The sequence below is a fragment of the Leuresthes tenuis genome, unplaced genomic scaffold (genome assembly GCF_036924035.1).
Source record: "Leuresthes tenuis unplaced genomic scaffold, fLeuTen1.0.hap1 SCAF_22, whole genome shotgun sequence".
NCBI lineage: Eukaryota > Metazoa > Chordata > Actinopteri > Atheriniformes > Atherinopsidae > Leuresthes > Leuresthes tenuis.
The window spans coordinates 28,515,610-28,540,001 of NW_027325376.1; the positions used below are offsets into that span (position 1 = coordinate 28,515,610).

Consider the following 24,392-nt stretch of genomic DNA (forward strand, 5'->3'; position numbering starts at 1 on the left):
TTGTAAAAGGACGCCATTGTTTCTCTCATGCGATGGCATTACTAGCATTGTGTAGAAGCTGATAGCTAATCACTGAAACTCTTTAGTCGGCTTAATAGAGCCCCCTGTCTCAGAGAACAGGGGAGCTGAGTGTATTCACTTAATTTTAAATGGAAATAGCCCCCCAACAACTGGAAAACTCGGACGTGTGTGAAAACTACTGCAGACTGCTTTCCTGTGGCAGTTCAAAGAAGGTTTAATGAAGATCAAGGATTGATTGATGCTCACTTCAAACTTGGAAGCTGTAAGTTTTGCCCTTTCTTATGTTGCTTTACTGTTTATTTTTCATGTTCGACTGGCATCAGGCTGTTCACGGCTAACCGGGCTAATTTAGCATCGCTGGACCGATGACATTTAAAAATGTTACTGAGGGACAGCTAAAGGAGCACGAGGTGGTGTGTAAAATGTCTGTATGAGTTTTAAGTTACATGTACATGATATGAATAGTAGAGCTATATAATTTAATGCTGAAGCTAACGTAAGTTACTATGCATAGCACGGCAGACAGCTAAACCTTTAGCCCATGGATATAACTGGCACAACACACTAAACCAGCCTCCTGTAAGTTAGTCAAAATATTTTATATTTTATCAGTCTGTTAGTTTTATAAAAAGTGATAATACAGGAGGCACATTTTATGAGGAATGCAGGACTTGAAACCATTATTACATTTGTATGACATTTGACTAAATGTCCGAAGTGAACGCTTCGATGACGTCATTCTGCGTAATAATTAGCCGTGTGCTTCTGTTTGTTTGAACGATGGACAGATAAAGAAAGATACATTTGCCTGTGTGCCTACATGTTGTGTAGGCCTGCACGATTAATCGACTTTTCATCGTCATCGCGATGTGAACGTTCACGATAAACGCATAGCAAAAGCTGGTCTGTAATGCTACGACACTCAGTGTGCTGGCTAGTTGCAGTTAACATAACAGCTGTTTAACGTTTTGTTCCTACCCAAGCCAGTCATAATGAGTAATGTACTTCTGGTCATTTTCACAAAAATAAAACACCCATTGTCTTTTATTATAAAGAAAACCATAAGGATAGAATTCACTATAGCACCGGTAAAATACAATTTTAAAGCTTTTTCGTGACTAGCTTATTCTTCTAAGGTTTTGTTCAGGTGCCTGCTAGAGCTGCACGCCAGTCGCGGGAACGCGTATTGCTAAGGCGGAACCATACCGATCATTTATTGTAGTTATTTCTAAAGCAAATGCGTCTTGAAAACATTGACTTGTTCTTTGTGGGGTTAAGCTGTGATATGTAGGCTATATAATTAACTAATAATTATATCCCAGATATACTCGGCAGGGGATGCACCTGATGGTCAAATGGGGTTACACACATTGTATTTAGGTCTGTTTGTGCATATGAACATGAATTCCATACATGTAACAGTGTATCTGGCTAAAAAGCCAGGGGATCCAAATTTCGGCAGGTCCAAAATTAACTATGCGCGTTCCCGCGACCGGTGTTCCGTCGAGCCGCGTTTCCCCGTCAGATACGGTTTCCCCTGCATTTCTTCGCCGCTCCGCGCTGCACACGCGGCAAAGAGCGCGCGTGCCTGTTCAGCGCTCGTAACCAGCGAGACGTGCTTGCGCGCTAGACAACTACAGACACCGTGAAAGCTAAAACAACGTCTTTCAGTGTAGTTGTCGTAGTTTTTTGCACTTGCGCCGTCATCCAAAACATTCAAACACATACATATATATTCATATAGGCTATTTTTATATATAGCCTTCATATGTGTGTATGGATGGATGGATGGATGATGGATGGATGGATGGATGGATGATGACCAAATAACACCCATCAGATACTGTTCCCCCTGTGATAAAGTGGGGGAACGATATCTGACGGCCAAATAACACCCGTCAGATACTGTTCCCCCTGTGTTAAAGTGGGGGAACGGTATCTGACGGCCAAATAACACCCGTCAGATACCGTTCCCCCTGTGATAAAGTGGGGGAACGGTATCTGACGGGTGTTATTTGGCTGTCAGATACTGTTCCCCCTGTGTTAAAGTGGGGGAACGGTATCTGACAGCCAAATAACACCCGTCCGATACCGTTCCCCCTGTGTTAAAGTGGGGGAACGGTATCTGATGGCTTTATTTCACTCGTCAGATACTGTTCCCCCTGTGTTAAAGTGGGGGAACGCATCCTGACAGCCAAATAACACCCGTCAGATACTGTTCCCCCTGTGATAAAGTGAGGAAACGGTATCTGATGGCTTTATTTCACCCGTCAGATACTGTTCCCCCTGTGATAAAGTGAGGAAACTCATCCTGATGGCCAAATAACACCCGCCAGATACTGTTCTCCCTGTGTTAAACTGGTTGATGGCGCCATCACTTTGAAGTAGTAGCACCATCAATTGGACCGTAATATTATTTCATAGAAACGTCGCAGTTTTTTACTATTAATGTCCCCTAATTTAACATTGTTTCTTCTCCCTTCTTTCCTATTAGAAATTAATGATCACACCTTTTACGAGAAGAGTAAAGCTTTTGAACATACTTTAATTTGGTCCAGATTTTATATATGTGTACTATAACAACATTGAAAGACATATTGGCTGGACAACAATTAAAACAAACTTAAAACAAAATGACAGGTGTAAACATAGGTATATCAAGTAACATAACAATGTAACATAAATAAAAATATGGTACTTTTGAAATCTAAAATAAATAAAACAATAACAACAATTTGCATTATTACAATCGTAAAATCTCCTCTTCCCTCAACAGGCTACACAAATAAAAGCATCTGATGTGTCTGGACATCCAGAGCAGACATGGTGAAACCACCTCCCACACACATCACAGGATATCTGCAGAACAAAAAGATTTAGATTTATTGTACAATTTTATCTTTCATGTCAATAACGCATAGCGTATGTTTTAAAAATTATAATTGCCTAAGAGTGTAAAACATTTGATCTTAGGATCTATATGCAAGATGAACAGTGTTTAACAAGGTTTAACTCTAGTGTGCCTATAGTATAAAGGCAGACAGATTTCTATTGTACCCAAAATTTTTATAAGTATCATTCTTAAATTGTTATTTTGCCCCTCCCCTGTAGGATACTTTTTTCTGCACTTTCTTTAGGATTGCTATTATCATTCCTAAATATAAAAATGATGATAATGGAAATGTAATAATAGGTCAAGTCAGTTAATCATCCGTTTACTTCCTCTCGTAGTTGACTGATGCAAGGCCTCACCCATAAAGATCTGTATCTTCTACAAGAGCTCCTTTGTGGCCCTTTGGGAGAAAGTCCCAGTCACAGCAACTTACTTGTGTGTTTATTGTTTTCTTCAAGCCATATCTGGAGATTATGTACCCTGACAACATCAGAGTCGATGTAAGCTTACTACAATACACTTTCAGACCCTATCCATCTATAACGTTTCATCACAGGCAAACATTTTTCTGTGCCAAAGCAAAAAAAAATAAAAATTGCTAATCATTAGCCTTCTGTCCTTTCACTTAAAATATATCTCGCTGTCTTTCATGGACTAACACAAAAGTTTCTTTCCCTGCGTGACATAAGGCCATCTCCCATAACATCAATCTCAATTAATGTCCTCATATGGAGGTACATTCACATATGCCTGCTTCAAATGCCAAAGAAACACTTTGTAACTCCTTAGTTTTCCACAGTGTGGTCCAGGAGCTACACAAAGCCTTCCCTTGCACCTCTGAATTTTTATTTCAAATGTTTCATTTGCATTCTATCATCATTGTAGCAGCAATATTATTACCTATCAACTTTTATTTTCATATAAAATATTCCTCTTAAGGTGCAAACATTTTGTAGAACACTGTGTTGAGAAATATGATTATACCCAAATGATGCTCTTATTGTCTTCTGGATCGTCCACATTTTCCTGTCCACAGATACAGCAGGTATCTGTCAAGTCATCTGCAAGGGTAAAATGGTTTAAACACAGAGCTAAACATAACTTTAACTGATGTAGTTGTTATCTTTTATGAGAGCTACTTTTGTCACCCACCTGATGCCTCCAGGACAGTTTCTGCAATCTGCCAACGTAGCATATCCACATCCCCACGTCCAGCAGGAAAAACAGGCTGTTGTCCCATCAGTATATTCTCTACAAACTGAAAGACAAACATCAAACACATATTTCCGAACATGTATCTGTACTGAATATAGGAGTACATTTTTTCATACCTTTATGTCAAACACCCCGTAAGAGCTGGAGTCAGGTTGCAGGGGATGTGGAAGTGTGTTGCACTCCCACCTTGACACATTCATGCCTCGTTTCCTTAGAAGAGCTCTAAATAAGAGAAAGTTATTAGCAATTATCTAATTGAAACATACCTATTACACAAAGGCCTGACTGCAGTTAAATTCAAGCAGAAGGGTTTGCTTGCTTTGACTAATAACCTTTAAAAAAAAAAACATATTTACCCAAAGTTCCTTGAGTTCCTTTCTAACTTTCCCAAAAATTATTATACGTCATACATATTCACTTGTGTATATGATTTAACCAATTTGTTATGTAATTTGGCTTCATGGCTCATCTTGGAGGATTTTATAAGTACAATTTATATAATTATCCTGGCGTCAGATTTTTATTGATACATCTCCAAGAAATATGAAGCATAACAGGAGAAAGAGCATTTTTTTTCAAGGACAATTATGTGCCGTTTGTAATTGTGATGTTTGCTATTAAAAAATCTTCCCTTTTTTTATAGACAAAAATGGCTGTAGATCACAACAATTACAATGTAATACTTTATACCACAGACAACCAGCACCCACACCTGATAAGGCATACATAGTCGTATAAAATACTATATAATATTATTAATATAAAAATATACTCTTCAAGGTTTGCCTGATGTAGAGCTACTGATGGCTACTGACCCAAAAATAATACAGCTTTGTTATGAAAATAAACAAATCACAAAACTGACACATGCCTTGACATGTCTTTGCATCTCTTCAGCTTCTGACTACTTTCCCCAAGTGAGTCCAGCAGAAGAGATTTCCCCTGTTTTGGATATATAATCTGGAAAGACAACAACAGATATGATTTGTTTAAAAACTGTCATCCTTGTATTGCCAAAAAACTTTGACTGAAGCAAAGGCTTTGGAGATGAAATATGTCTTTATTGATGATATGCAAACACTTACAACAGCAAACCAGTGATGGTTGTCATTAACAATACCATAAACAGTGCTGTACTCTGTTGGATCCCACTGAAATAATTGAAACACAGTGATGTCAGTACCATGATGCCTTTTAAGTTAATTGTCAAACACTTAAAAAAAACCTTGAAGCGTGGAAATTTCATTTGCCACACAGCTGACATGGCAAATGAGTCCATGTACAGCACTTTGTCTGCTGAGGATTTGTTGTGCTTTCTCTCCAAAAGTTTCATGTAGGCATTGATCACCTGAAAATATGGATCTTTGCTTGTTAAATTGCACAATCATATTATTGTAATGCCCATCCATTGCAATAACATTTCTAAATTGTTTACAGAAACACTATGCGTTTCACCTCGCTCTCGAGTTCCCTTCCTGGTGCTGTACGGAAAATGTCTTGGTAATAAAGCTTATAAGGCCCAATTTTTGAAAGAATAACAGCTGATGTCGTGCCATCCCAGGCTTTCTGGATATCTAAAATAAAAAAGAAAAGAATTAAGAGTTTTTGGATGTGAAAGTCTTACAATACACGTTCATTATATTTATTAAGAAAAGTTTCCAAAACATACACTTCTCTACTTTTGTAGAGCCTGAAAATGGTGGCACAGCAGTATCTCTTTCAGCTTCAACACCTTGAAGGGTGGAGGCTGGCTCCTCTGCAAGTGGAAGGGTGGGGACTGGCTCCTCAGCAGGTGGAGGGGTGGAGGATGGCTCCTCAGCAGGTGGAAGGGTGGAAGCAGGTTTTTCAGCTTTTTTTTAATGTTCTGAGGGATAATGGGTTGTTCTTCAATGAAAATTCGAAGCTGGTCTGTGTTAACTTTGGGGAAAAAAGCGGTTGGGGATTGTAGATCTGCGCTTTTGCCGACAAGGTGAACTATATTGTAAGGTCCGGTCCAGTTTCTTTCCATTTTTCCACCCTTGCGCTGTTGGCTTCTTATGTTGAGCCGTAGAACTTTGTCTCCAACCTTGAAAGTTTGTGATTTTTTTTATTTGGGCTCTTGTATTTGTTATGAGCTTTTTTCATGTTTTCTTGAACGATTTTGTAAATGGTGTCCCTTTTATTTATGGAATCCAACACCGACTCCTGCCCCAGAGTGTCCTCAATCTTGCTGTCAATCTGGGGCAAAAGAAAAAAAAAAAGATGTGTAAATTTCAAATACCTTAAGAAGGTGTTCACTCTCAAATATTATTTTTTTTTCTGAAGTGAAAACATGGTGGTAATCCATAACCACAACAAATTAGAATAACATTTCATGTTTTTTAGGACTGAAGGAAGTATTATAAACAGGTGGATGAACTTGGTACACGAAGTGTGAATTATTGGGAATTTCTTTTACTAAAATATAAATCATAATAGCAATTTTCTTGTCCATTCATAATGTAATGTTTTACATAATGATAAAATACCACCAGAGATACTGCAGTGTTAATTTTAAATATCTAAAAATTTCGATCAAGAGTCAAGAATAAACGTGACCTAAAGTAATGTCTTAACTTATGTAATAAAGACAGATGAAATCATGTCTCACCATCATGTTCTCTGGAACCTCACATGGCAGACGAGCCTCTGTTCCAAAGAGGAGGAAGAACGGTGAAAACTTGGTGGTGTACTGTTTTTTGGTTCTGAGTCCAAACATCACCGCATCCAAATAAGTGTCCCAAGTGTTTGGTCGCTCACTCACAAGTTTGCAAAGTGCTCTGAAAAGAAATATCTTATCACTTTCTTGCTAAATTAACTGAAAGAAGCTGCCAGCCACTACATCAATGTGAACAAATTTACCAAGCCAGTGCTGGGAGTATTCGACCTAAAGAAATTGATAACCAATTCCGTGTCACAAAAAGGGGCAGGGGCACACAAAAGGGATTCCACTGCAGCTGGCCATTAACTCCATGGCAGCACAAGATCACACCATGATAATATGAAAATTTGCAACAGCACAGAAAATAATGGCATCAACACTTGCTGGAGAGAAACGTATCGAAAGCCAATCTATGTTTCTGTACATGATGGATGACATCTGTCACTCCCAGCTCACAGGCAGATTAGTACCACATTGTCAAAGAGGACAAAGTTTGTACTGGCGTAATGTTCATGCAGAATGTTGAAAAGCCTGCGCTAAAGTAAAAAAAAAACTTTGAATAATTACATATAAATTCTAAAATTGTAATTACCATTGAATTGTCCCATTGAGCTTTTCTACCAGCCCATTGGTTTGAGGATGATAGGGAGCACAAAGGCTGCGCTCAATGTCCAGCATTTGGCAAAGCTCCCTGTTCAACTGTTAGTCAAAAACAAATAAAAGCTTTAACAGATAATTATCAAAAAGAAAACATTTTTATCACTAAATTTCTAACTTAACTGAACTGTTTTATATAGCATCTCACTCCAGTCCATAACACTAAAGTATTTAGCAACACACCTCATTGACAAATTCTTTCCCCTGGTCGGTCAGGATTCGCTTTGGGGCCCCGAAGCGATAAAAGAACTTTATGATACACTGTGCAACATCTGCTGCTGTTTTGGACGGCAGAGGATAGGCTTCGGACCATTTCGTGAAATAGTCAACCATGACTGCTATGTACTCATTCCCAGCCTCTGTTTTAACAACCTTTCCTATAAGGTCCATCCCAACTAGTTCAAATGGTTGACTCACCTGAAAAAGGAAAAGAAAACAGAGAATAGCACTTTTGACCAGGGATAATAAAATATCCTTCATGTCGTGTTTTGAAATGTGTGTCACTTACTTCAATTGGGATGGGTTTTGTCTCCTGCTTTATTGTCAGTGCACCTTGCTGGCATTGCACACATTGACTGACCTAAAGAACCACAATTTCTTTAAATAAAATGTTAACCATCACAAAGCTGTTATAAGCTAAAACAATACATAAATGAATACAGATACAATACATGCATTACTCAAAGAACTTGAATTTTGAAAAAACATCCCTTTTGGACATAATATAAATAAGTTCAATAATATGTTATGGGATTTAAATTTGTTTTCTGGTTTTTCTGTGTTTATAGTTTTCATAATTTGTTATTTGTGTTTTGCCCAAAATAGTATTTGTTTTGATTAAATCAAACTTATTTATGTTTCATTGTTTTTTTTTTATTCCCTGCATTTAGTTATTGTTAGTTACATTTGCATTTATGTTTCCTATTTCCCTGCTAGTGTTGGTCCTCCTTGCTCCACTGTTCAGTCTCTTTCTCCCTCAGCTCTCCCCTCACACCTGCACCTTCTTTTCTTAGTATCACTGGTCCATTGTATCAGCATTCAACCTCCAGTATTTAAGCAACTCTCCTTGATTCGATTCTCACATAACCCTCCAGTTATTCTCCATGTAACCAGTCCCTGTTTGCTCCTTGTTCTCGCTGTCATCTCCTGGTATGCAAGTTATCATTTATGGTAAAAATTCCACCAGATAACTACTTGTCGCTTCAACCCATAGCTTTGGTGTACCACACCATCTATTAACTTGACAATTACATTTTTAAAGAACAATGTACCCTGTAAAATACTGTACTATAATAATGTACCAGACACAATGGTTTCCTTGATTTATAAGAAATACATACCCACTTACCAATGTCTTTGGACATGCCTGGCCAGTAAAACCTTCTGGTTATAGCATCTCTGGTTTTAACTATGCCACAGTGGGCACCAAAAGCACTGGCATGAAACTCCTTAAAGATTTGTTGGGCTTCCTCTTTTGCAGTCACAACTTTGCGGTTTGACTGGCTGCTTCCCTTGCAGTAATATAATACTCCATCTGTCAAAATATCACAAGATAAAAATTAAACCAAAGCATATACATTGCTTAATTAAACAAAAATAATTAAAAACATAAGGAACTACCATTTTCAATATGAATGTATGTTAATGGGAGGTCGTGATGTGGTTAGTAATTTTCTAACCCACATACAGATTTTAAATGCCATTAATTTCTTAATTGCTTAGTGCGACAGGCTAAATACCTTGAAGTAATTATTCAATTGGTATATTATTGTGGCTAAATGGTCTTGCTGATAATTCCAATGTAGTGTAAAAAAAAAGGAAATACGGCTATAGGTACGATACAATTCTATATACCAGAAATTACTTATCGCTATATATATTAGGGAAAGACTAGAGGCCTTTGAAAACATATACTCACCATCAACGGCAAAGTCCGCTGCCCGCCGCCTTATGGTATATTTTTGACTCTTAGAAGAGCCTTCGGGGTAGCTTCCAAGGGATAGATATCTCCTAATATTGCTAAATGTTAACGGGTCCATTTTTCTACCATCAGTCTATCAGTATCTGTACCTCGATATCTGTGGGGCCTATCTATGTAGGGGACATGGGCCACGGTGTGTATTAATGAGGTGCATGCGGCGCTTGATTGTTTGTGGTTGGTGCTGAGGCAGGGGATCACGTGGATTAGGCGTGTGAGAGTAGAGGCTTGCCCTCACCTGTGGCACAGCTGAGTGAAGCTGACACCCCACTCACGTGAAAAATTCCAGCAAATAGATTAAATGGTTTGTGCCGTTAAAACTGTCGTTTGTGCTGCTTTGGTTTCTGAGATATGAATTATAATTTCGGCCGATAATGTCATGCATGACGTCACCATCCCAAAGATAGATCTTTCTTGCTCCAAAACAAATCAAAGTGGTCTACTTTTTAGCTCCGTTTGTATTGGTTAGGCTCTTATTTCTCCTTTCCTCTGAAAAACAGAGGGGCTATAAAAGTTTTATATTCTAATTGAGAAATGAAAAGTAATGAACTATGACTTCTAAGGTCACGCATAACAAAGTTACTGTTTGAAAATGTAATATACTGGGTACTTTCAAAGGAGAATAAACACTTTTGTTAATTTGTAAAATTAACTCTATGTTAACAATTGAACATTCTGATATCAAAAAATGCCTTTTTTTCACACAGCTATTTGGTCAAAACAAAAGAAAATGCCGATTTCTGGTTAAGGATATTAAACAATGGTATAAAAGTATTTGCCTTTGATCTGCAGTTCTCAGAAATTTCATCCATATCATCTCTTTTATTCGCGATGTTACATGCAATAAAGCCACGAAAACATATATGTGGATCTCAGCGTATTTTATTTGCAACAACCTGGACGTGCGCATCATATACCGTTCCCCCACTTTAACACAGGGGGAACAGTATCTGACGGGTGTTATTTGGCTGTCAGGATGCGTTCCCCCACTTTAACACAGGGGGAACAGTATCTGACGGGTGTTATTTGGCTGTCAGGATGCGTTCCCCCACTTTAACACAGGGGGAACAGTATCTGACGGGTGTCATTTGGCTGTCAGGATATGTTCCCCCACTTTAACACAGGGGGAACAGTATCTGACGGGTGTTATTTGGCTGTCAGGATGCGTTCCCCCACTTTAACACAGGTTGAACAGTACCTGACGAGTGAAATAAAGCCATCAGATACCGTTCCCCCACTTTAACAAAGGGGGAACAGTATCTGATGGGTGTTATTTGGCCATCAGGATGCGTTCCCCCACTTTAACAAAGGGGGAACAGTATCTGACGGGTGAAATAAAGCCATCAGATACCATTCCCCCACTTTAACACAGGGGGAACAGTATCTGACGGGTGTTATTTGGCTGTCAGGATGCGTTCCCCCACTTTAACACAGGGGGAACAGTATCTGACGGGTGTTATTTGGCTGTCAGGATGCGTTCCCCCACTTTAACACAGGGGGAACAGTATCTGACGGGTGTTATTTGGCTGTCAGGATATGTTCCCCCACTTTAACACAGGGGGAACAGTATCTGACGGGTGTTATTTGGCTGTCAGGATATGTTCCCCCACTTTAACACAGGGGGAACAGTATCTGACGGGTGTTATTTGGCTGTCAGGATGCGTTCCCCCACTTTAACACAGGGGGAACAGTATCTGACGGGTGAAATAAAGCCATCAGATACCGTTCCCCCACTTTAACACAGGGGGAACAGTATCTGACGGGTGTTATTTGGCTGTCAGGATGCGTTCCCCCACTTTAACACAGGTTGAACAGTACCTGACGAGTGAAATAAAGCCATCAGATACCGTTCCCCCACTTTAACACAGGGGGAACAGTATCTGATGGGTGTTATTTGGCCATCAGGATGCGTTCCCCCACTTTAACAAAGGGGGAACAGTATCTGACGGGTCAAATAAAGCCATCAGATACCGTTCCCCCACTTTAACACAGGGGGAACAGTATCTGACGGGTGTTATTTGGCCATCAGGATGCGTTCCCCCACTTTAACACAGGGGGAACAGTATCTGACTGGTGTTATTTGGCCATCAGGATGCGTTCCCCCACTTTAACACAGGGGGAACGGTATCTGACGGGTGTTATTTGGCCATCAGGATGCGTTCCCCCACTTTAACACAGGGGGAACGGTATCTGATGGGTGTTATATCAGGATGCGTTCCCCCACTTTAACACAGGGGGAACAGTATCTGATGGGTGTTATTTGGCCATCAGGAATGCGTTCTCCCACTTGAACACAGGGGGAACAGTATCTGACGGGTGTTATTTGGCTGTCAGGATGCGTTCCCCCACTTTAACACAGGGTGAACAGTATCTGACGGGTGAAATAAAGCCATCAGATACCGTTCCCCCACTTTAACACAGGGGGAACAGTATCTGACAGGTGTTATTTGGCTGTCAGGATGCGTTCCCTCACTTTAACACAGGTTGAACAGTACCTGACGAGTGAAATAAAGCCATCGGATACCGTTCCCCCACTTTAACACAGGGGGAACAGTATCTGATGGTTGTTATTTGGCCATCAGGATGCGTTCCCCCACTTTAACACAGGGGGAACAGTATCTGACGGGTGAAATAAAGCCATCAGATACCGTTCCCCCACTTTAACACAGGGGGAACAGTATCTGACGGGTGTTATTTGGCCGTCAGGATGTGTTCCCCCACTTTAACACAAGGGGAACAGTATCTGACGGGTGTTATTTGGCCATCAGGATGCGTTCCCCAACTTTAACACAGGGGGAACAGTATCTGACGGGTGTTATTTGGCCATCAGGATGCGTTCCCCCACTTTAACACAGGGGGAACGGTATCTGACGGGTGTTATTTGGCCATCAGGATGCGTTCCCCCACTTTAACACAGGGGGAACGGTATCTGATGAGTGTTATATCAGGATGCGTTCCCCCACTTTAACACAGGGGGAACGGTATCTGACGGGTGTTATTTGGCCATCAGGATGCGTTCCCCCACTTTAATACAGGGGGAACAGTATCTGACGAGTGTTATTTGGCTGTCAGGATGTGTTCCCCCACTTTAACACAGGGGGAACAGTATCTGATGGGTGTTATTTGGCCATCAGGATGCGTTCCCCCACTTTAACAAAGGGGGAACAGTATCTGATGGGTGTTATTTGACCATCAGATACCGTTCCCCCACTTTAACACAGGGGCAACGGTATCTGATGGGTGTTATTTGGCCATCAGGATGCGTTCCCCCACTTTAACACAGGGGGAATGGTATCTGACGGGTGTTATTTGGCCATCAGGATGCGTTCCCCCACTTTAACACAGGGGGAACGGTATCTGATGGGTGTTATTTGGCCATCAGGATGCGTTCCCCCACTTTAACACAGGGGGAACGGTATCTGACGGGTGTTATTTGGCCATCAGGATGCGTTCCCCCACTTTAACACAGGGGGAATGGTATCTGACGGGTGTTATTTGGCCATCAGGATGCGTTCCCCCACTTTAACACAGGGGGAACGGTATCTGATGGGTGTTATTTGGCCATCAGGATGCGTTCCCCCACTTTAACACAGGGGGAACAGTATCTGACGGGTGTTATTTGGCCATCAGGATGCGTTCCCCCACTTTAACACAGGGGGAACGGTATCTGACGGGTGTTATTTGGCTATCAGGATGCGTTCCCCCACTTTAACACAGGGGGAACAGTATCTGACGAGTGAAATAAAGCCACCAGATACCGTTCCCCCACTTTAACACAGGGGGAACAATATCTGACGGGTGTTATTTGGCTGTCAGATACCGTTCCCCCACTTTAACACAGGGGGAACAGTATCTGACGGGTGAAATAAAGCCATCAGATACCGTTTCCTCACTTTATCACATGGGGAACAGTATCTGACGGGTGTTATTTGGCCGTCAGGATGCGTTCCCCCACTTTAACACAGGTTGAACAGTACCTGACGAGTGAAATAAAGCCATCAGATACCGTTCCCCCACTTTAACACAGGGGGAACGGTATCTGACGGGTGTTATTTGGCTGTCAGGATGTGTTCCCCCACTTTAACACAGGCAAGGCAAGTTTATTTGTATAGCACAATTCAACAACAAGGTGATTCAAAGTGCTTCACAGAGACATTAAAACAGAAGAAATAAAAAGCATGATTTAAAATTTAAACAAAAGAAGGAAATAAGAACAATAGATAAAATCAGAAAAAATTATATATATGAAAGATAAAATCAATAGTTAAAACATGATTCCGTTTTGAAACTCAAGCTTATTCAAATGCAGCTGAAAATAGGTGCGTCTTCAACCTGGACTTAAATACACTGAGTGTTTCAGCTGATCTGAGGCTTTCTGGGAGTTTGTTCCAGACATGTGGAGCATAGAAGCTGAATGCAGCTTCTCCATGTCTGGTTTTGACTCTGGGAACTGATTTAAAAAAAAAAACGGATCCAGATGACCTGAGGGGTCTGGAAGGTTCATGGTGGGTCAGGAGGTCACTGATGTATTTTGGTCCTTGACCATTCAGAGCTTTATAGACCAGCATCAGAACTTTAAAGTCTATCCTCTGATGGACAGGCAGCCAGTGTAAAGACTTCAGAGCTGGACTGATGTGCTCCACTTTTTTGGTCTTAGTGAGGACTCGAGCAGCTGAGTTCTGGATGAGCTGCAGTTGTCTAACTGACTTTTTAGGCAGACCTGTAAAGATGCTATTACAATAATCAAACCTACTAAAGATGAATGCATGGACTAGTTTTTCCAGGTCCTGCTGAGACATCAGATCTTTTAGCCTTGATATATTCTTAAGGTGATAGTAGGCTGACTTTGTTATTGCCTTAATGTGTTTGTCCAAATTTAGGTCTGAGTCCATCACTACACCCAGATTTCTGGCCTGGTCGGTCGTTTTTAGATTTATAGATTGAAGCTCTGTGGTGACTTTCAATCGTTTATCTTTGGCTCCAAAGACAATTACCTCAGTTTTGTTTTTGTTTAGCTGGAGGAAGTTGTGGCACATCCAGTCATTAATCTCCTCAATGCATTTTCCAAGGGCCTGTACAGGCCCTCTGTCTCCTGGTGACATTGTTATATACATCTGTGTGTCATCTGCATAGTTATGGTAGTTTATTTGGTTGTTTTTTATAATCTGTGCCAGTGGGAGCATGTAGATGTTAAACAGAAGAGGTCCCAGGATGGAACCTTGGGGAACTCCACATGTGATTCTTGTCTGCTCAGATGTAAAGTTACCTATTGACACAAAGTACTTCCTGTTCTCTAAGTATGTTTTGAACCAATTTAGTACAGTTCCGGAAAGACCAGCCCAGTTCTCCAGTTGTTTGAGTAATATATTGTGGTCAACTGTATCAAAGGCAGCACTGAGATCCAGTAAAACTAAGACTGACATTTTTCCACTGTCTGTATTCAGACATATGTCATTAAACACTTTGGTCAGAGCAGTCTCAGTGCTGTGGTGCTGTCTAAAGCCTGACTGGAAGGTATCATGGCAGTTATTTTGTGTTAAAAAGTAATTAAGCTGTTGAAAAACCGCTTTTTCAATGATCTTACTTATAAATGGGAGATTTGAGATGGGCCTGTAGTTGTTAATTTGCGTCTTGTCAAGATTGTCCTTTTTCAGCAGAGGTTTAATTACAGCTGTTTTTAGTGGCTTTGGAAACACACCTGACGTTAAGGACAAGTTCACAATCAGTAACAGGTTTGACTCCAAAGTCACAGGGGGAACAGTATCTGACGGATGTTATTTGGCTGTCAGGATGCGTTCCCCCACTTTAACACAGGGGGAACAGTATCTGACGGGTGTTATTTGGCTGTCAGGATGCGTTCCCCCACTTTAACACAGGGGGAAACGGTATCTGATGGGTGTTATTTGGCTGTCAGATACCGTTCCCCCACTTTAACACAGTGGGAACAGTATCTGTTGGGTATTATTTGGCCATCAGGATGCGTTCCCCCACTTTAACACAGGGGGAACGGTATCTGATGGGTGTTATATCAGGATGCGTTCCCCCACTTTAACACAGGGGGAACGGTATCTGATGGGTGTTATATCAGGATGCGTTCCCCCACTTTAACACAGGGGGAACGGTATCTGACGGGTGAAATAAAGCAATCAGATACCGTTCCCCCACTTTAACACAGGGGGAACGGTATCTGACGGGTGTTATTTGGCCATCAGGATGCGTTCCCCCACTTTAACACAGTGGGAATGGTATCTGACGGGTGTTATTTGGCCATCAGGATGCGTTCCGCCACTTTAACACAGGGGGAACGGTATCTGACGGGTGTTATTTGGCCGTCAGGATACGTTCCCCCACTTTAACACAGGTTGAACAGTACCTGACGAGTGAAATAAAGCCATCAGATACCGTTCCCCCACTTTAACACAGGGGGAACGGTATCTGACGGGTGTTATTTGGCTGTCAGATACCGTTCCCCCACTTTAACACAGGGGGAACAGTACCTGATGGGTGTTATTTGGCCATCAGGATGCGTTCCCCCACTTTAACACAGGGGGAACAGTATCTGATGGGTGTTATTTGGCCATCAGGATGCGTTCCCCCACTTTAACATAGGGGGAACGGTATCTGACGGGTGTTATTTGGCCATCAGGATGCGTTCCCCCACTTTAACACAGGGGGAACGGTATCTGATGGGTGTTATATCAGGATGCGTTCCCCCACTTTAACACAGGGGGAACAGTATCTGATGGGTGTTATATCAGGATGCGTTCCCCCACTTTAACACAGGGGGAACGGTATCTGACGGGTGTTATTTGGCCATCGGGATGCGTTCCCCCACTTTAACACAGGTTGAACAGTACCTGACGAGTGAAATAAAGCCATCAGATACCGTTCCCCCACTTTAACACAGGGGGAACAGTATCTGACGGGTGTTATTTGGCTGTCAGATACCGTTCCCCCACTTTAACACAGGGAGAACAGTACCTGACGAGTGAAATAAAGCCATCAGATACCGTTCCCCCACTTTAACACAGGGGGAACGGTATCTGACGGGTGTTATTTGGCCATCAGGATGCGTTCCCCCACTTTAACACAGGGGGAACAGTATCTGACAGGTGAAATAAAGCCATCAGATACCGTTCCCCCACTTTAACACAGGGGGAATGGTATCTGACGGGTGTTATTTGGCCATCAGGATGCGTTCCGCCACTTTAACACAGGGGGAACGGTATCTGACGGGTGTTATTTGGCCGTCAGGATGCGTTCCCCCACTTTAACACAGGTTGAACAGTACCTGACGAGTGAAATAAAGCCATCACATACCGTTCCCCCACTTTAACACAGGGGGAACAGTATCTGACGGGTGTTATTTGGCTGTCAGATACCGTTCCCCCACTTTAACACAGGGGGAACAGTACCTGATGGGTGTTATTTGGCCATCAGGATGCGTTCCCCCACTTTAACACAGGGGGAACAGTACCTGATGGGTGTTATTTGGTCATCAGGATGTGTTCCCCCACTTTAACACAGGGAGAACAGTACCTGACGAGTGAAATAAAGCCATCAGATACCGTTCCCCCACTTTAACACAGGGGGAACGGTATCTGACGGGTGTTATTTGGCTGTCAGATACCGTTCCCCCACTTTAACACAGGGGGAACAGTATCTGACGGGTGTTATTTGGCTGTCAGATACCGTTCCCCCACTTTAACACAGGTTGAACAGTACCTGACGAGTGAAATAAGCCATCAGATACCGTTCCCCCACTTTAACACAGGGGGAACGGTATCTGACGGGTGTTATTTGGCTGTCAGATACCGTTCCCCCACTTTTTTTTTTTTTTTTTTTTTTTTTTCACTTAGTCTGAATACCTTTGATGCCAAACAGATTTGCTTTGCCAAGGGAAGTTTTATAAATGTAAAGCTCCCCTTGATGCCCATTTATTTATTTCTGTTTACAATATATGACATGTAATAGAACTGAACCGGACCGGGGGACAAGGAAAGAAGAAGGGGAAACAGAACAAAAATAGAAACAAAAACCAGACAACCAGCTGCTACACCTGTAAAAAACAAAACAGACAACAATCCATGGCCTCTGAGGGGAATCCAGCCTTAGCGCCACCAGTAGCACCTGAAAGCAGACAAGCAGAGAAAAAACAAACACACAACCAAACAAAAACAAGCACATGAAGCGGCAATCGCATACAACACAGCTGTGAATATAGATGACCTGAGACGACATGATAATACATCAACTGCTTAGCGAGCATGCTACTGGGCTAATAAATGTGTGTGTGTGTGTGAGAACATGCAACACCCATGGCACAGGACCTACATGGTAACCGTGCTTAGTTATGAGTGTATAAGTGTACAGAGCCACAATCCACAGCCCCCCCCAGCAATCAGAAGTAGGCAGAGAGGGCCACAAGACCCAGGCCACCAGCAGCCCCCACGGAGCACAGAACCCAGGAAGCCCACCACAGGGACAACCACGCATCCACCCAGAGGACCGCAGAGGAAGCCCCCGGACAGAGCCCCCATAAGCATAGGGCAGAGGCCCTCCGGGAGCCAGGGGCAACAGCCCGCCGACCCCGCCAGGCCCCAGCCGCCCAGGCATGGGCCGTGCATTGGACCCGGCCCCGGGAGCCCGAGCGCCCCCAAACCCCCCTGGCAGAGGCCCCACCCAATACCCAGGAGGGCCAAGCGCCCCAGAAAGCCACACAGTGGGTCAGCGCCTGCCCCAGCGCCCCTGGCCAAGTGCCCTGGGAGTCAAGACGTGCCCACAGGTGGGTGAAGTCGCGAGCAGCGGGGAGAGGCAACGCCGCCCCCCCCATCGGGAGAAGCACAAGCAGGCCAGGCGACAGCAAGTCCCAGATCCAGGCCCAATCATCACCACACACACTTTCACGTCCCATACATCCACACGTCCTCCCTCCCTCAACTCCGCTGGGGTGTAGCGCAGCGGGCACACCAGGGGGCCAGCAGCCCCCCAGCCACCACAGACCCCGAACCAGCAGAACAATTAATTAATCCTCTTGGCCCCTCCCGCCCCGAGCAGCAACCAGGAAGCAGGGGTGTGGGAAGAAGACCCCTCCCCTCACCCTTCTGGCTCTTCAATATTTTCTAATAGTGAGCGATTAAAATTGAGGGGCAGCCAAACTTGTAGAACTGGGAGCGCGGACCTCTGGGCAGCCTACATACCCAAAGAGCCCCGCCCACCAGATGCCACTCAGTGTAACCACCCCCCAAGACCTAATGTGTGTGTGTGAGTGTGTTTGATAAGTAGTAATGTCTAAGGTGTAATTAAAACAGGGGCGGGGAACTGCAGAGTGCAACCAAAGGGGACCACCTACGTGGCCCCATCCACTACACTCCACAGAACACACACGCCCCCAAAACCCTTCATGTGTGAGTGTGTGCTGTGTACAGGAGCCAGAAGGGAGAGGGGTATGGGGATATACACCGGGGGAGCTACTCTCCCCCGGAGAGGGCAGCCAGGGACTGGCTGCAATAGGCATCCCCGCTACCTGGGAGCCAACCCAGGGCAGGAGGGGCTGATGTCCACCGTTCCCCCACTTTAACACAGGGGGAACAGTATCTGACGGGTGAAATAAAGCCATCAGATACCGTTCCCCCACTTTAACACAGGGGGAACAGTATCTGATGGGTGTTATTTGGCCGTCAGATACCGTTCCCCCACTTTAACACAGGGGGAACAGTGTCTGACGGTTGTTATTTGGTCATCAGGCCATCTATCCATCCATCCATCCATCTATCGTATATACACACATATGAAGGCTATATATAAAAATAGCCTATATGAATATATATGTATGTGTTTGAATGTTTTGGATGACAGCGCAAGTGCAAAAAAGTACGATAACTACACTGAAAGACGTTATTTTAGCTTTCACGGTGTCTGTAGTTGTCTAGCGCGCAAGCACGTCTCGCTGGTTACGGGCGCTGAACAGGCACGCGCGCTCTTTGCCGCGTGTGCTGCGCGGAGCGGCGAAGAGATGCAGGGGAAACCGTATCTGACGGGGAAACGCGGCCTGACGGAACACCGGCAAGCAGCTGAATCGAACATTTTTGATACCCCGCCCAAGTTGTAGCACATACATGATGAAATGACTGACAACCAACTTTTACGACTTAATAAATTTTGTTATGTTTTATGGGTCAATGTGATCAGAATGCAATGAAGAATGAATACATATCAAATATGTCTGCTTGGTTTTCCAGGACCAAAACTCTGTATCATGATACTTTCAACAAAGATATCATCCTCCTTCCAAGGCCATCAAGCTGTGTTGTCGTCAAGCATCGCACAAAGCAGCAGCCACATGAACGTGGACACATATTGAATGGATTTGAATTTCATAAATCCTGGGATCAGAAAACTCTCATTGAACAAATAAGGGATGCCTTTGGAGAAAATCATGTGAGGTAAGCAAACTGTGCACCAGTCCAAACTGTGATGAAGTGATTCTACTCAAAAGGAAAAAAATTAAGGACATCTCTTGGCATTTCCAGTAGTGAAAGTGTCATAAGATAATATTTTATATACAGCAGACAAAACTTAAACTGCACTAGCCCATTGTTCATACATATTTAATTTTGTGGCATTGCTTAAATTTCTCATTATTTTTTTTCTGGCTGCTGGTTTACTGTCTATCTTAAGACAAATGGTAAATGGACAGTCAACACATCAGTGTCAGTGTGTCTTGTGCATTATGTCCTCTTCAAAAAAGTATCTCAGCCTAGAATTTCTGATGGCATGTGGCAACAGACTGATTTTGCCAAAACTGCGTGTTGGACAGGAGCTGGATGCAGTTCTCATCCTTAAAGTATATAAATCAAAAGCCCTGTACATCAGACCATCAAAGCCAATTTTGGTATGTTGCATCACATCTGAAATAACCTGCAGAACATTGTGACAATAATCCCAGGGTTGGGAAACACTGCTTTATGGGAGATTTTTCACTTTCAGTAATTATTTACTTTCTTTTTCTTTCCAAGGATGACATTGCAAGCTACAGCAGTGAAGACAACAATGGTGAAGAAGATACTGGTTCAGCAAGGCAGCTGCGCTTCTCATCTCTAAGACAAGAACCATGTTCAGCGACTGCCTCTGTATCAACCTGTACTTCTGCAGTTGACCCTTCTGCCTCATCACCCGGGTGTGGAGCATTATTCACTCAAACGCCTGTCTTGACACACCAAGGCACTATGTCCTTCAACCACAGCAGCATGTCAGCAAGCAGTTCTTCCAGTCACTTGCCTGTAAGCTCACTGGAAAGCTGCCCCTCCACCAGTCAGCCTTCTACTTCATCAGCAACTTCAGTTGATCCAGCTCTGGTCCTGAATTGGCAAACTAGCCCAAGCTCACCCTACCGAAGCAGCGTTTCTAGCAAGTCATTGTTCTGCATTACCCTCTACCTCAACACAATCTGCAAACTATGACAACTACCTTTCTGTGCTGGCTGCACTGTCTGACATGTCTTCCGATGAAGAGGAGTTGAACCAGGCTATCCTAGCAAGCCTGCAGAGTGAAAGGTGAGTACAAAATGCAATTTTTTTTTTTAGGTAGGTAAACATGCAGTTTTGCTGTGTTATTGCTGATCTTTTTCTTCTTTTTTTTTTTTTGTCCTCCCGTGCTCCCGATGGCCAGTCCATCACTCTTTTTGATATGTTTACTGTACAGCTCTGCTCTTTTTTTCCTCTCCTTGTTTTATTCCGTTCAGCAGCGCTGCAGGTGTTTGACAATGTGAAAAATCCTAATATTCTGTTATTGTTTATGCTGGCACATATGAAAATAAATCCCATAAGGCAAAAATCTTTTCTTTTTTTTTTTTTGTCACACTACTTATTGAATACGTCACAGACTCTCAATAGAGCATTTAAGTCTTAATGGTAACGGTCATTAATTGGTTAATAAGTGTCGGTCATAAAAAAAAATTCAAAATGTGCATCCCTACTACATATCCAAACCTTGTGACTTTGTACAATATGAAATACTTATTCTACTAACACACACATTATACTCAAGACTAGCATGTGTACTCTTAACTTACATGCATCTTGTTTGTTTCAGAATGACCACAGGTACCTCTGTGCCAGCAAGAGATATTTTGCAAGATCTTGCATCAAAAATAAACCATCAAAAGAAATGCAAGTTCAACATTAACCGTTCCGCAGTCCTGGATGGGGCCATCAGAGGTTTTAAACGAGGGACATACGATCCATATCACGCTATTTCAGTCACGTTTTCTGATTATATGGGAGTATCTGAGGAGGCTGTGGACTTGGGTGGACCAAGAAGAGAATTTCTACGACTTCTAATAGAAGAATTGCCCCAGTCTCCAATGTTTGAGGGAGAAGAAGGCAAAATTAACTTGGCCCTTGACAGTACTGGTATGTTTTGATGTCACTGAGATGCTGAATTCAAATTAATCTAGTGATATAAAGTATACATATTTTATATGATTGCACAGGTTTTTGTTTGGTCTTTGGTTGCATGCAATGTCAAATGTATATTAATTTTATTTTCTGTAGCCATGAGAGAGGACAGGTACTTCATTGCAGGTAGAGCCATCGCGCTAAGCCTCGTACACGGTGGTCCTCCAGCAGCCTTCCTGTCTCCAACTCTCAACTCTCCAACATTGTAAACTTTTTTTAGAAATCAAAATGTAAAGCTTTTACTGTTGTACTGTTTTACAGTTTAAACGTACACTATTTAAGTGTAGTTTGTTCAAGTGGGTCAGTGTACTTTATGTGCAATGTGAATTTTTTTTTTTCTTCTGCTCTCTGTTGAGATGCTTTTGTGTTGCGTCATTCTCCTCCTGACATTTCAGAGATCCACTGATGTTGTCAGTTGAGTCATCCAAGTCAACAAAAACAAGTTGTTAGAATAATTAATAGTTCAATAAATTTATTGAGTTCTCCATATCTGAAAACTTCAATAAAATTCAGTTTCATACAAGTTTCAGTTTTTTGGTCACAATTTTTTTGAACATTTAAAGTAAGAAACATGGCTGTAAAATGAAAACATGACAGTTTTAGGTTACAGAATCACGTTTATGAATGTCTTAATACCCACATCTATAAAAAGGAAGAAAACAACAACTATGAGCTAAAACTATGACAACATGTGCAGTGCTGTACTGTCACAAAGATTGGCAGGGAGTTCCTCATTTTGCTTTGCATTAACTACAGTAAGTAAATATCTTGTGTGAACCTTTTCTGTCTTCAGTCTTCCTCAAATCATAAAATATCTGAGAGGGGTTTTCTTTCTTGGACCCTGGTGCTATGATTTTAGGATTGCCTCTCAAGGAAATGCACAAGGTTGCAAAATAAATTTATACCATGATTTCCATCGTCTTCAAATGGATCAAAAGTTTGCTGAAGTGTATCTATTGTCCTGTCATTGACTGTAATGTTAATTGATGGAACTACAACATTGTTTGACTGTAACTCTGAGAGTGATGTGTTATTAGTACCAAAGTCACTGTCTATGTCCCAAATACCATTCATAGTTGGGTTATGGATTCCTGCATTGTTGACTATGCCCCTTTGCCACAGCTGAAGAGGAGTTTGCCCACCTTGTGTTGAAAGACCATGGTTATTCCACTGGTTTTGAAATTCAGTGGCTGCCCTCCGAATTCGTGGCAAATGAATATAATGAAGACAAAATAAATGGAGTTCATTTAGAGAATCTAATACACCATGCTCTTCAATAAAGTTGAAAAGATTAACAAAATAAAGTGACACGACTCGGTTGAGCTCCGCCCACAATCTCTCGATTCTTTGATTATGCACTGACCTGCCAGTAATAACACTACGCCTATTTAATCCTCTTCTGTGCAGCATGAAACAAGCAACACCAGTGTTTTCCAACCCTTAATCACATCTCACCCGAGGCGGTAATCCAAAGTTCTGAACACCAGCAATGAATAGTGACAAAACATTAGAGCCTCTGTTGTTGTCGAGACAAGCAAGGTAGATGATTGTTCGACTGAAACCATCAACACAGCCATGGAACACCATCCTCCATCTCACAAGCTTGTGGTTTCCATCTATGTGCCTAAAACAAATTGAAATCAGAGTAAATTATTTGTGGGTAAAATGTCACTTGTCCAAGGTTTGGCATTAACAATATAACAAAAAAATAAATAACCTTTTTTTGTTACACTTACTGTAATTTAAAGAATATTTAAGTGATTTTTCTACCAAGACTCAGAAGTTGTTCTCTTGGTAATTTAGTCACCATAATTGATTGGGGGTTGGAACACTGTAAATTCGCAGACGGATTGCATGCCGTCTTCTGAAGGACCGTCCAAGAGGGTCGATTTCTTGTAGACTTTGTCTAACACGCCATCTTTGAATGCGTAACCCACGTGACCTCAGACTACCATGCACATATCGTTCACCGGCATTTGTGGTAGACTGAAGAATTTCACCAACAACTCCGTTCAAGTTGTCATTTGACAGTGTTCCATATATCAGTGGCTGAATGCTGAGGCGCTGTCTGTGCCTGTAGAGAGTCCGACAGCTTACCCCTAAGCATGTTGCAATGCTCTGCCAGTTCATTCCAAGTCATACTAAATGAGAGATTTGTTCTTGTGAAATATTGTCTGCCTTGATGTCCAGTCCGGAGAGATGGAGGCAATAGGACATATCTGTTCTCAAACAGGGCTCTTGTTTGCTCAGGGTGTCTGGTTTGAAAAGCAGTCAACAGAAAGTTAAGAAATCCATGTAAGGACTGTAAAGTATTGATTGCTTCTCTATTTCTTGAATCTTCCACAAATCTTGGGATTGAGAGAAATCCAGATAAGGTTTGAATGTGATTACGAAGTTCTCCATACAGCCTCCCATGAACAAAATAATCTGTACCTTCTCCATGCAATCGTTCAACACATTGTAAGACATTGTTAAAAAAACAATCTTATG

At 42.2% G+C, this 24,392-nt stretch overlaps 1 long non-coding RNA gene across 2 annotated transcripts; it reads left to right on the forward strand.

The window, feature by feature from the left end:
* On the forward strand, positions 1–22,420 carry LOC140282218 (uncharacterized). Of its 2 annotated transcripts, XR_011909825.1 has the most exons (4): positions 1–283; positions 19,686–19,889; positions 20,463–20,999; positions 21,538–22,420. It is a non-coding gene; the product is annotated as an uncharacterized lncRNA (long non-coding RNA). The 2 variants fall into 2 exon arrangements; XR_011909824.1 differs by having other exon boundaries at positions 19,686–20,999.
* Positions 22,421–24,392: the final 1,972 nt, after the last annotated feature.